This window comes from Cavia porcellus, unplaced genomic scaffold (genome assembly GCF_034190915.1).
Source record: "Cavia porcellus strain 051 isolate PalLab524CR breed Dunkin Hartley unplaced genomic scaffold, mCavPor4.1 scaffold_7, whole genome shotgun sequence".
Classification (NCBI taxonomy): domain Eukaryota; kingdom Metazoa; phylum Chordata; class Mammalia; order Rodentia; family Caviidae; genus Cavia; species Cavia porcellus.
This window is the reverse complement of record NW_026947490.1, coordinates 35722171-35736396: the sequence shown is the minus strand read 5'-3', so window position 1 is coordinate 35736396 and position 14226 is coordinate 35722171. Positions and strand designations below refer to the sequence as shown.

Here is a 14226-nt window from a genome sequence, read left to right as displayed (position 1 = left end):
CCGTTGTTCATTTTCTGTTAGTTGGTTCTAGAAACCCTGCAATACTTTTACCCTCTTGAATGGTTTTACACTGTCTTGTTATGTTTGATAGTATACAAAGGCACACTCAAATATTTCAAGGAAAGAGATACTATGGTGACTACTGTTATGTTGGGTTATCCTGTGGTGAAACACTATGTTGCTTAAATTGTTCTGTTCTGACCTGTGTTGTTATGTCCTCTTTCATCTTAATCTCCCCCTTTATATACATATATTTTTTAAATAAAAAAAGAAAACCAAACATGAAACCATGAGTAAAAATGATATATATACACAACTGAATTCTATCAAAACATAAAGATCAGATTGACTTATTTGCAGGAAAACGCATGGATATTGAGGTAATGGTGTTAAGTGAAATAAGCTGGATACAGAGAATTAAGCATTCCAGCTCCTCCTGTAATGGAAATCCAATTTCTACTAAAGAGTAAAAGAGGCAGATGTTTTGGAGTAGGGGAAGGAGACACAGGAGTACTTAGGGAGGAGGAGAAAAGAGGATTAAAAGGATCAATATGTGTTATATGTGTACCAGTTCCTCCAAATAAATGTAAGCATTATTTGCATATATATAAGAATAAAAAATTTCAGATATAAAGGAAAAAAGTAAACCATAATATTGTAGTTATCAGTTATTCAGATCTTATATATTCTGGCCCTGTTCCTTGTTTTTTCCCCATAGGAATGCTTCTTCACTCTTATTTGTGTGTATTATTTATACAGAAGGGTGGGTTTCATTCTCAGATTTGCACATGTGTGGTGGTTATTTCGGTCATCTCTCCCCAGTTCACCTGTCCACTTTCACCGTTCCCTGCTACCTCCTTCTCTAACCTCTCCTTTCTACTTTCATGTCACGCATCCTTCCGTCCCCTCCCTCTTTCCCCTTTTTTCCTCTCCCTCTCCCCCACTTTCCCTAGGTTCTCATGCTGCAGAATTCAGGACCAGAGAGACAACAGCAGCAGAGGAACTTTGGAAGGTATATAGATTTATTACACTAACAGGAATGTCAGTTCCAAATCAACAGCTCCATCTTGCAGTTGGAATTCACTTCCTAAGATTTTCAGAAGGAGGTACAAAATGCAGATGACATAATATTCTACAGTTGGTTACGTATGTCTTTGTTATACATTACTAGGCAGGATTTACTCTGCACAAACTACATGAGGTTACTATTATATAACATGGAGGAAGAGTCCATCATTATCTGAGACTGGACAGTTACCCTTGAAGTGATAAATCTCAGGGAAAGTAAGCAAAACACCACTGTCTGACTAAGCTACACTTAATCTCCCAGCTGGCATCCTCAGTAGTCAAGGCTCACTAAGCTTTTTCTTTTCTTTTTTTTTTTTTTAAACCATATTAAGCTGTCAGCATGCTCTCTGACCTGTTTTTTAAACATTTATTTTAAAACTCTGAAGTCTTACCATGTTCTTGCTCCTCTGTTTCCACTGGATTCAATGCAATCCCAATGAAAATACCATAAACATACCTCATGTTGTACTTTAGTGGATTATATTACATGTGAAAATATAAACAGATTTCTTATGAAAAATGAGATAATATTGTAGCCATTGTTTGTTTTCTGTTATTTGTTTCTGAAAATCCTGTAATACTCTCATTCTCTTGAATGCTTTTATACTATTTTGTTTGATACTATTGTATATGACGTTATACTCAACTATTTCAAAAAAAAAGAGATATCGTGGTAGTTACTGTTAATTACAGGTTGTCTTCTGGTGAAATACTGTTTTGCTTACATTGTTCTGATCTGCTCTGTTATGTCCTGTTTTGTCTTAACCTCTTAAAAATAAAAAAAAAACTAAAAAAGAACAAAAATGATGATACACAGAATTTCAAAATGAAATAATAGGAGGTTAACAATGGTTGATGTACTGTGTATTGCTATCTTCAAAGTAGTTGTTCAGATTGCAAGATACAGGTGTGAAAAAAAATCATACAATCAAAGGCTTGTTAAGTTTTGCAGCTCCCAAATTATGGGACAGGCTGTGCTTCTCAGTCTCATCCTCAAATAGTGTTAGAAACACACTAGTATTAGAAATAGAAGATTTAAAATTTCCATTACATTTAAAAGGCCTCTACTCTCATAGGAGGAAAAACATAAGGTATTTGATTTTCTGAGTTTGGCTCCTCTGTTTCTCTCACTGTATCAACATGATCCTCTTTGTGCTTCCCAAGTTCTGGGGGTATGCATGCTGCTGCCCCACCCCCATTACTCTGTCATGCTTTCCATCTTCTCTATGGGATTAAAACCTTCCATTTCTTAACTTAAAATATTTACAGTGTTGCATGCTTTCTGGGGTACTAGGAATTCATCCCAGGGTCTTACCCATGCTAGGCAAGTGCTGTCTACTGCGTGACATCCTCAGCTCTCTTACTAAAGAATTTTTAATTCTGAGACAGCTTCTCACTCTGCTGTTCAGGGTGCCCCCAAAGTCACGATCTTCTTGCCTCAAGCCCTCCAAGGAGCTGGGAATATAGGTGTAAGCACCATGCTCAGCCATAAATTTTATATGTAACAGAATTCAACCATGACAATATAAAATCATGAACCATTAGTATATTTAGAGTTATGCAGTATAGTTACAATTAGTCATTATTTTATAGCTTACTCGTGTCTTTGTGTGAAATAGAGTTCATGTAAAATGCACATTGCTGGATGTGAGAAATGTTGCAAAGATTCACACACATATTTATAGTACTTAACACTCTTGAGTCTTCTTTTAAACTTGAGTTTCCAACCAGTGTCACTAAACTTTGGCACAAATAATTTTATATTTATTGTGCAATAAAGTTTTCAGTAACAAAGTCTCTCAATTTTTAGCTAGCTGGGCATATTTTAATTTCATTTTTATTAGAAATTAATTCTTTCAGGCCTGTTATAGTTTGTGTCTGAATATCCCCTCAAAAGCCTCATGCAGTCATGGAGGCAGGGTTCTAGAGTTTTTAAATGACTCATGATCCAATGATGTGATTATGGGTGTGAGTATTGCACCCAAGTGCATGTGGCCTACCTACAGTATAAGGGACAGAAAGAGTGTTCTCTCTGTGCTCCTCACCTTTTGCTCCTGTTGCTTGTGTTGTTTTCTGCCACCATGAACCATTGCTCTCTGCCGTGTGACACTCTGCCTTGGAACCAGCTGATTACAGACTGAAACCTCCACAAACTGTGAGCTAAATAAACCTTTCCTTGCTTTGCACTCACACCCATAATCCCAGCATTGGACCATGAGTCATTCAAGAACTCTATTCTGTCTCAGCAATGAGAGAAAAGTAACCAAGACAGATAACATGATATTTTGATGTTTAATTATTTTGTGAATAATTATATGAGGTTCATTAACATATACCTCACACACTGTATTATTTTTGTGGTAAAAACTCGTAATATCTATACTTTTAGCAATTTTGAAAAATACAACATATTTTTATTAACTAATCACCTTGCAGTGCAATGCATCTCTGAAATACAGTCCAGTCCAAATGAAACTTGAAACTCTTCAGACAATACATCTTTTTCTCCATTTTTCCTTCCCCCCAGACTCTGTTATCTTACTCCTAGTTATGTACATATTTTAAATTTCTTTATATGCTCCATAGTTTTGATGGAATGGGGAATATTATAAATTTGTATTGTTGAACACTAAATTTTGGTGTCTTCTTTTAGCATGTGTTGTAGTCAAGGGTTGTGCAAAGAACAATTAGAATTGAGACATGTATTTTATAATATTGTTTTATGATGGTCACCCAGAGTTAACACAAGAAAATTTTGGAAATCTATCCACAACACTAAAAACAGAATATTGAGCCAAGGGCCTGAATCCCACAGCAATGTCCCACATGAGTCCAAATGAAGACCCAGAGCTCATGACAATGCCTCCCATGAGTGCAATTGGAGTCTAGAGCCCACAAGAAGGACTCCCGCCAGTTTCTTTTACGGATCCATGCTGGGAAGTCCCAAAGGTCTGCCATGGAAACTAGGAAGTCTATGCCAGGAGGATGAAGGAGCTATGCTGATAGGTTGAGGGTTCTATGCTAGAGCCATGAAATTACACTCACAACAAAGACCAGGGTTGTCCTGAAAAGCACCACAGCCATCCTCAGCGACACGGAGGCCCCGAGCTCCTCTGATGACAAGCACAGTTGGGTACATGCCAGGAAGCCAGCATGACGAGTTCATCCTAGAGACCAAGTGACACACATTTTCCCCTCTGGAGCTAGGGAAGCAATGCTTCATATGAGGACCAGAGCTTCTCCAGGAGAACCAATGGCTGAAACAGCAACTCATAGGAGAACTCACAATGCCTCAATGCATCAACGCAGCAATGCATTAATGCCTTAATGCCTTCCTTCTCCTTTTCCATCTATTTATGCTAGAAACTTTCCTTGGATGGAACATCTACGCTCAGCACCACGCTGATGTAATATAGGTGGCGCTAAGTTGACCACTAGTTTTTAATACATAACAGCACATGTTACATATTTTTGGTGGTCAGTAACGTACCTTAAAGCTCATCTTGGTTAACTAGATGTCTTCATTTTATCAGGTCACAACTGTTCCCTATTTCTTCACACTAAAGTGGTGTCTGTTAGAATTCAACATGGAATCTTCAGATATCTGTGGAGGTCTGAGGCTCCATTTTACTGTATCATTCTAGACACATCTATTGTCCTTAACTTGCTCTGTTTCTCCTCCACCTTGCTTGGAACTGTCCTATCCTGGTGTCTGGAACTTTCTTTCTGATGCAATCTGGTGAGAAAATGAAAAGGAAAATTAGACAAAGCATAAAACCATAACTTGAAATTTACAACAATCTTTTTTTTATTCTCTGCTAGCATTTTCCCTTGGAAAGATGATCATCTTACTCAGCATCATGTGAAAATCCTGGCACAGGGTGTTCAGGATTCCTGTGTGTCAACTGGCAGAATGGTGACTGAGGCCACTGGTTCTGCTGCTCTTTTCTTCCTGTTGTGTGTGACAGATACCATTGCTTAGTGTCTGCATCCATCTATCTAGGCCCTTGTTCTACAGCAGCAACACATCTGAGACTGAATAATTTATAATGAAAGTGAATGTATTTATCACAATTGTGCAGGCTGGGCTGTAGATCAAGTATGGCATCTGCTCTCTGCGTCCAAGATGGTGGCTCATGTCAGAAGATAGAGGACAAGGAGGGCCCCCTTCAGCCTCACACTCTGTATAATCTGATCTGGGAGGCTGGAGCTTTCATAGTTAATCATTTTTCTGGAGGACCCAGTTATTAATACCACCACATTGGAGAGCAACTTACAGCGTGAATTTAGGCGGACCAACTACTAAAACTGTGGCAACATTTACGCATTTTTGTGTCTAGGCCTCTTTGTGTCCAGAAAAAAAAGAGTTCTGAACTGAAGAGAACTCAGAATGGCGGCGTCATCTCCAAATTGTCCATTTTATTTTAGTTTTTACCTTTACAGTTCAAATTACTATATAGAAATCATTTGGGTTTTATATCTTCAGTTAAATTTTGAACTGAAATTACAATACTATATTAAGATTTTTACATTCCTTTGTTAGCATACCATATATATAATATATAAGGTTGAAACTTCAGGTTAATGGCAAATACAACACAGACATTTCTTAAAGTTACCTTATTATTCATGAAGTGCCTGCAATTCAGAGCTGTTCCACAAATGGCAGCTCTTCTAGGAGCCAGCACGACCACCAGGCCTGGGACTCAAGCCTGCCCTGCTAATCCCAAGACTTGAAGCTGCACTATTCTGGAAAGGCTCTGGCATTTTTGGACCCCAACAGGGGACCTCCTCCTTGATATGTGTTAAAAAGAAGTTGCATAGTTGTTTGGAATTTTGACAAACCCCCATATAGTACCTTGAAAAAGATGAAGGAGATTGGATGACAATGGATTGACCTTGTGCTTGCAATCCGGCACTTATGCCGCTGAGCTAAATCCCCAGCCTTGGGACCCTAAATTTTTAATAGAATCCATGCAGTTCAAGTGTGCATTAATCAAACTAAGAAATATTAAGCACCTACTGGTTTGAGATTGGAATCAGAGATTTGTGATCAGTTTCCTTCCACCTTGAAATTAAAGTGTCAAACCAGCTGCTAACATGTACTCCAGTTCTCCTCATGTAACACAGGTAGAATGTTCTGTCCACTGGCAATGAAGTGAAGTCACATTTCCTCCTGGGAGACAGAAATCCCACAACTGAACGTAGAGGAAGCTAGGGAAAAAATGACCCCCGTGGTTTATTACTGTCGTGATTCTGAGACTTAGGACTACTAATGTACAAGCAGTGATCAAAGCCAATTCCTGGCGACACGTGCCGGGGCTTGGTGACTAACCTCCTTCCTCCAGAAAACTTAGTATGCAAAGAATTAAAATCATCCAGCTGAACAAACTGGAAATAGCAAGGAACTAGGGGATAGTTCAAATCAATAACAACAACAACAACAACAAATTCCTGAAATTGAAATCATCGCAATTAAGAAATTGAAGTGTAACCTCGTCTTCCCCTCCCCACTCTAAATTTAAATATTCCGTGCAAAAGAGAAAACTCAGATTTCTGGATACATATGTAGCCCTTCTTTGCATTTTTAGTGTACTGCAGTTCTCTGCAATTTTATTTGCCTTCCCACCAAGTTTATTCAAAGTAATCAATGGAAATCTTCCATGTCAGCCAAAAAGATCTGTAATTCAAAATTACTCTATTCATTCTGCCTATATAGAAACATCTATTTATAATTACAATTGGTTTATGCCGGAGTAACATTTCTGGTGTTAAATATTTAAATATCATGCTCACTGCATGTCAACTCTCCATAATGGATCTGAACTTCACAGAGATTCACCACATACTTAAAATTATTAATAATTGAAAAACGTACTTGGTGGCCCCTTGACTACTCCCCAGCATGCACTGCTCTTACTGCTCGTTGCTGGAGAACTTTCTTGCATCTCATCAGCGTCAGCCTTAGGCAGCAGGTGCCTTGGCCTCGAGAGTGGAGCTTTCTCAGCATTTGTGCCTCCCGTGTGCCAGACACACCATATCCTCTACGCTTGGTTGGTCTGGAACAGAGATTTCCAGGTTAATCGTTCCCAATGTGCACATCTCTAACTGTGTGTCTAGTATCATGGGTCTTGAAGCTGCCACGGAAGAAAGCTCCCATTCAAGATTTGTCCTGAAGCCTGGGAAGGTCATCGTCTCTCCCTGAACCCTGTGAGCCTTCATCTCCTTGTGAGCGAGGGCCTTCCTAGGGGGATATTGTCCCTCCAAAACTAGTGCCAGGAGATATTAAAGAAAGGCCTCAAGGAATTAATTGTGAGCCAAGAATTCCTGGCTTATTACAAACTTAGGTGAAGGGAGGACTAGGGAACAGATCTCCTAGCACCAGGGAGGCCAGGATAAAATCTTCCTGTTGGCATCACATCTCTCACGTTTACCCCACAGTGTCAGTCTTTACACTCATGAGGCTGAGGAGCCAAGCAGATTTCTTAACCATCACACATATTTTACCTTCCAGTGATTGTATTTTATCTCTTACTTAGTATAAAATAGAGCATTCATGTGTTTGATGTAGTGGGGAAAGCTGGTCTTTCCTAAGCCTCAAGCTTCTAGGTGTTTTACAGTTTTCAAGCTCAGTGAAAGCAATTCCACACAATGTAATTCAGTTAGAAGAAGAGCCAATCAAAGAGAAGAAAGTGAGGGAAAGTATGAGCAAAGAATTGGAAATCACAGAGACTTAGATACTGCAGCTTATGAACAGCAGAGTCTGACGGTACGATTGCTTTCCCTAGCTACCAATGTGAGCAAAGATGTACTTCAGCTTGGATAATTGCCACATTTTGGGGTGTAAGGATAGAGGTGCACCGCAAACGCAGGCCACAAAGCTAGGTGAAGAAGGTCATGACTTGCTAGATTCCAAGAATTCAGATCCTGAACCGTTCAAGTGAGGAGGGAAACAAGAGAGAGTGGAGGGGAAAAGAAGGGAAAAGTAAAAAAAAAAAAAAAAAAAAAAGAAAAGAAGAAAAACATGGAAAAAAGCTTTGTAAGTAGGGAGGGGAAGAGGTCAAAGGGAGAATAGGAGATGGGGAAAAATCAAGTTATATCATGTGAAGATACAAATTCTCTATGATGAATGCAATCATTATGTGTATCTAAAAGGTACCAATAAAGTATAATGTAAAAAAGGAATACAAATCCTGGGAAGAAACCTTTCATTCATAAATAAAGAGGAATTTCCTTTGACTTGTTTTTCTTTCTTTCCTTTTCATTGATTTTTAGGGTTTGAGGGTTCCTTTTTGTTTTGAATGTTTCTTTTGTTATTTAAAGAAAAAAAGACATAAGCAGACAAAACAGAAAAAAGGGTAAAATACAGAATTTCAAAGAAAAGTATTAATATTAAGAAATTACTAATTGATAAGTTACATATTGTCCTCTTAGAAATAGTTGTTCAAGTTACAAAATCAAAGCATAAAAAGTGGACACTGAAACACTGACAGTGCAAACTATTCTGTTCATGATCTAATGGAAGCTAAGTAATATGGTCATCTATCTTACACACTTAAACATCCATATAGTTACATCCTTTAGAGCACTATTCCTTCCTTTCATTTTTACAGATCTATTATGAATTTTGGATCTTATTTCTCTTTCAGCTTTTATTATTTTTTTATATTAGAGAGACAATGAGATATTTGCAAATATGAGACATTTATTTCACTTATGAGGATAGTCTCAAGTTGCCTCCATTTACCTATAAAGACCTCAAGATCATCCTTTTCATAGTTAAGTAATATTCCATTGCATAAAAATATCACATTTTTTTCAGCCACTCTGCAGATTATGGGCATTGTGGTTGTTTCCAAGATTTAGCTATTACAAATTGTGCTGTTATGAACATGGGTGCACATATATCACTGCAACATGATATTTTCAATTTTTCTGGGAAAATACCCAGGAAGGCAATAGCTGGGTTGAATGGAACTTTTAATCTTAGTTTGTTGAGGAATCTCCATATTGATTTCCATATGTTTTGAAACTATTCTATTTCTTTTTTTGGTTTTCTCTGTTTTTCAATGTTCTTCTTACTCTTGTTTGTTAATATCTGTTCCTTTTATGTATTACTATTACTAATTTTCTCTTACTCTTCAATAAGATCCTTCAGCCTAGGAATTAGGAATTAGCCTACCAAAGGATTCAAAAAATCATTTGAAAACTACAAGACTCTATAAAAGAGGTAGAAGAGAACACAGAAAAAACAGAAAGATATTCCCTACTCCTAGGTAGGCAGAACCAATGTAATCAGCAGAACCACTTAGAAGAAAGCAGCTGGACATTTACTTAAAAAATAAATACACTGTTCTTCCCATTTTTTTTTTAACTTTTTATCGGTACCAGGGATCGAACTCACGACTGCCTGCTTGCAAGGCAGGTACTTATGCCACTGAGCTAAATCTCCAGCCCCAAATACACATAATGAAGTATTCCTAATACTTAGGTAAATATATTAATTGTATTATTATTAATAATATTACTTATATTAATTAATAATAAATGGATCCCAAGGTGGTGAGAACATTAATCAGAGGGATATTTATTAGTAGGTAGATGGGTATACCCTGGCTAATTTCTCACCAGTGCTAAAGGAACCGGCTCCACAAGACTGCAGCCACCTAGGGCTGTAACCACTGAGGTTGCCGAGGCCCCTTGGGCTGTTTTCCCCACGTGGTTCCAGGCACACTGTGTTATAAGTGAAATCCCTGAGAGGTATCTGGAGCTCCGTAACCAAACACTGGCTCCATCAGCACAGGAATTTGCTAGCATCTTTGTATTATCTAGAGTTAACTCAGCACATTGATGGCTTGTGTGAAGCCTCTCTTGTCTTGAGCGTTGCAGGAGCCTCCTCTCTCTGATGCAAAGCTCGTGGGTCCACTGGTCACACTGCTGCCCAGGACCTCGCTTCTGTCAGTCAGTCCCCAGGGAACTGCACTCAGCAATTCTGTCTCTGTCTGCCTCTTTCTTTGGTCTCTTTGCATCTTGTAGCAGGATCTCTTACAGTGAGACTGGATTTTTACACAACAAATGCTGAATTTAAAAATGAATAGGATAAATATTAAATGAAAACTGCCAATGAGAAGATCTGTTAATAATTATTGAGAGATAAAATCAACATGTCCTTTAAAAGTAGATAAAGTAACAGCATAGCTGTGACTCACTGTCCTCTACTTGGAGAAGGCAGCCCTGGGTGTCAGAATCCTGGTGCACTTCCTGCCCACCCTGCTAGGTGAGGGAGGAGAAGAGACCCTGGAGCTCTCACTGGTGCAAAGATGCAATGGGCAGGCATCCACTCTGTCTTTGTTTTAGAGGAAGCAAAAGAGCTATTTCCCAACACACCAGTTCCTACATTGGTCCCCAATAAGATGCACAATTCCTCTTTTCTTGGGAACATCTGCTGTCAGACCCCAGTTGTACACATCAGACATTTTCATGGAGTACATGGAATCCAACACCAAATAGTCAGAAGCAGCCTCCTAAGTCAGGATGCCACTTCTCCCCAGCCTCAGGGGCTGTGGTCATCTCCATGTCGTCCTAGTCTTGGGATCCCATGGGGACTGATCAGGCAAGCAACCATTTCACCAGGGCTTTGAGTGGCCTTCCTTCTGGTGGCCTTTCTTTCATAGCTGGTGCTAGTGAGTGAGGTGACCAAGGGCTGATGGAAAAGAAGGGGATTCTGGACACGATTTGGAGCCTGGGGTCTCCAGAGACAGTGCTGCTGGATGCTGAACAAGATTTTGAGGTCATGATACAATTCTAAGGACACACCACTGTCCAACACCTGGTGATGAGATGGGCTTGCATTCCAGTCAGACCCTCTCCAGTAATACTGCCCTTTGGGTCTCCTTATTGGTGACTGTTTGCTTTGGGAGTTTGGGTAATTTGGCATCCACCAGGTTTTTCCCCAGGAAATGTTCACTTGCAGTTCATAACGAATAACTGATTTGTAGCAGGACATCCTGAGTCAGTGTAAACATAACGTTCCTCCTTTAAAGTTCACTTACTAAAGTAAGAGCTTCTGACACTTGTAGGAAAAGATTTTGCTGCTCAAGATTGTGTTCATTTGCATATAAATAGCGTTGTTCACAGTACCCTTGTTTTCTAAATCCCTCTAGAATGTGGTTGTTTCTGGCAGGATTTCTTCTGCAACAATACTAGAGGCTTCTAGGGTTTCTAGAATTTTCCTTCATTCTTGTATTAATATCCATGTTTATCCAGCACTGCTTTTTCTTGGCTTTAGTAGTTGGTTCTTTTCACTTAACAGTACATCCTGGAAATCACTCCAGACAAAGGAAACTTTCTGCTCTTTTTTCAGAGGCAAAACACTCCCTGTGGAACATGAACTCAATCTATCTTGTTTACCCTTTGGTGGCATTTCAGAGTTCTTCCAGAGAGTTCTCAAGTGCAGATAGTGTTTCTGCTAATACACTTTGGGGTGTGGACTTTTTTTTTTTTTATCACTGAAGGTTCCATTTCTGTTCTCCAAATGTATATTTTGGGGCAAAAATATAAATGCACATGCTCTTTTCGTGGGTACTGACATTTCCCCCTCAGTGTGGATTTTCCACTGTTGCATTTCTACCAACAGCACCAGGACAAATCTAACTATTATAATAATTACTAAAAGCAGTAGGTAAATAATGCTCTGAATTTTATCTAAGAAGATAAGATGGCATTTTGTTCATATTTAATTTTGTATTTCTCTTTGATATAGGTAAATGTGAACACCTATTCATCAGTAAGAGTGCCCTCTTGCACTTTTTTATCAATTACAATTCATATCCTTTGTCATTCTTCTATTTTCTTTTTTTTGGTACTGGGGATTGAACTTATAACCTTAAGGTTGCCAGATAGGCACTTATGCCACTGAGCTAAGTCCCAGCCCCTCTTCTATTTTCTTAATTAAAATTGATGTGCATATGTGTTTATGGCTGGATGATAATTTTATATGTATTATATGATTATAAAATATTACCTGTAAGTATGTCTTTCCTGATTATATTCTTATTTGCACTTTGGCAATTGCATACAATTTCATAAGCAATATATCATTTCTAATTGGACATGGTCTTCTGTTTGTGTGTATAATGTGAATGAATGTCTATTTTATGTTGCCCAATTTCCAATATTTTCTTGCTACCTCATTTTCTTTTCAGTGATAGTTTCAAAGCCACTCCTCATGCCAATGTTACAGTGGAATTTTATCACATTCAAATTATTTGCATTTGCACACTTGATTTACTTAGAGTTTTATCTTAGGGACTGTGAGATATGTTTGTGGATTTAAATAACAGTACTCTAGTGAGAGCTATACTATACAATGAAAAACCTTTAGATGTATTTAAATTTAATGTTAATTGACAATAGTTAAATGCATATGGTTATGGACAACAATTAGATATGTTTTGATATATGTTTACATGATGGAAAAATGAAGTCAATATAATTAATAAATAGAAGTCTTAAGATACAAAATAATAAGGAAAGCAATACAGGTAAACCCTTCTCTCTGGCAGGATTTCTGTGGACTCTTCCAGAGCTGACAAGCTAGGGCAGGAAGCATTTTGGCCAGTGCCCTTCCATTTCCTTGGTCTTTCAGAAATACTTTCATGTCTCTTCCTGTTCTGAACCCAGCTGTATCCACCCCTGGCTATCTTATCTGTACCCTCTGCTGTTCCTGACCACACACAGAAAGGCCCAGGCAGGTCACCAACACCTGTTTCCTTCTCTACCTCACTCATTGCATTGAGAAGTGAAGTGAGCCTGGCCCACAGGGACAGGAAACACACCGTCTCTCCTATGTGTGGAAGCTGAAAACTTAGCTTCATGGAGCAGAGAGCAGAGCGGTAGTAACCAGGGGCTGCAGGACTTTGGTGAGGAAGTAGAATGATGCTGGCTGAAAGCTACAGCATTTCCACTGGATGAGATTACATTTTTGCAACCCATTGCTCATTAATGGCACTTAGAGTTATTAATAATCTACTCAATATTTCAAAATTGCTCACAAGGGAGCTTCAAAATGTTTTTACCATGAAGAAGTCATAAATATGTAAAGTGACAGACATGATAGCTGCCTAGATTTAACCATCCCCAATGTATGCAGGTATCACATTGAAACCCATAATTATATACAATTATCTGTCAGTTAAAAATCAAACAAAATTAAAAAAGGTAAAAAAAAATTGAAAACAATAAAACAGGGTAAAGGAAAGAAGCCCCCCAAAGGCCAGGATGTCTCCCACCTGATCCGTGGCTCGTGGTTGGTCTGCGACTGCCCAGTCCCCATGCACACCAGCCCCTGTGGGTGGGTCTGGGGTCTGGAATTGTGGTCAACTGCAGGGAGGGACTTCTCCTTTTTGTCTCTCTTCTGCTTTAAAGGGTGTAAATAGCTTCTAATTTCAGAACTGAAAGAGAACGGTAGGGAAAAGAGGAAGCAGGAATAGAAGAAAGTGTGAAATAAATAGCATCTGGTCGTCCAGAAGGGAAAAAAGGGGAGGTTTGCAGGAGAGCTGGATGGCACATTGCTGGGTGCTGCCAACTCCTCTGAGCCTAGTGTTGTTTTGCCTCCCTTCCTGTAGTGATAGAAGCCAAGGCATTTTACACACTAGGCTTCTTGTTCTTCCTATTTCTAGCACTTGTGTGTTAGTCCCTTTGAGTCACTGCTGACTTCATTCTGGGTCCAACTGCCCATTCTTGTCTCAGAATCCTGTGAGTATGGCCCTATGGTATCTACAAATTTCTACACCTGTTTGTGCACAAGCATCTTATCCAAAGGAGTTTCACCCTTGACTCCCAGGCATCTGATAGCTGCTGGGGTGGCACCATGCCCTGGAGAATGGACTCCCATAAAGACATTCCCAAATGGACTGCCTTTTGGGTGAGAAACTCGGATTGTGTCCCATACACAATTCATGATGCTGGTGTAGACGTCCATGTTACCCATTGCAGGGAACTCGGTCCCGCATCCTGGTGCTGATGGTGAAGGTGGAGGTGATGGTGGTCATGGTGTGCACGTGATGATGGGGATGATGGTGCTGGTGGTGGTGCTGGTTGCAATGGAGAGAAATGTGGTAGTTGTTGTATGTACTGAAGGAAAACTGTGTGAGACTT

The 14226-nt window shown here is 39.2% G+C and overlaps 1 long non-coding RNA gene across 1 annotated transcript; it reads right to left on the bottom strand.

The window, feature by feature from the left end:
* Window positions 1–999: 999 nt before the first annotated feature.
* Window positions 1000–13336, bottom strand: LOC106026650 (uncharacterized). The gene is made up of 4 exons (XR_001200229.3): window positions 10278–13336; window positions 6947–7127; window positions 6092–6282; window positions 1000–4804 (listed from the first exon to the last, which is right to left on the bottom strand). It is a non-coding gene; the product is annotated as an uncharacterized LOC106026650 (long non-coding RNA).
* Between the last annotated feature and the right edge of the window lie 890 nt (window positions 13337–14226).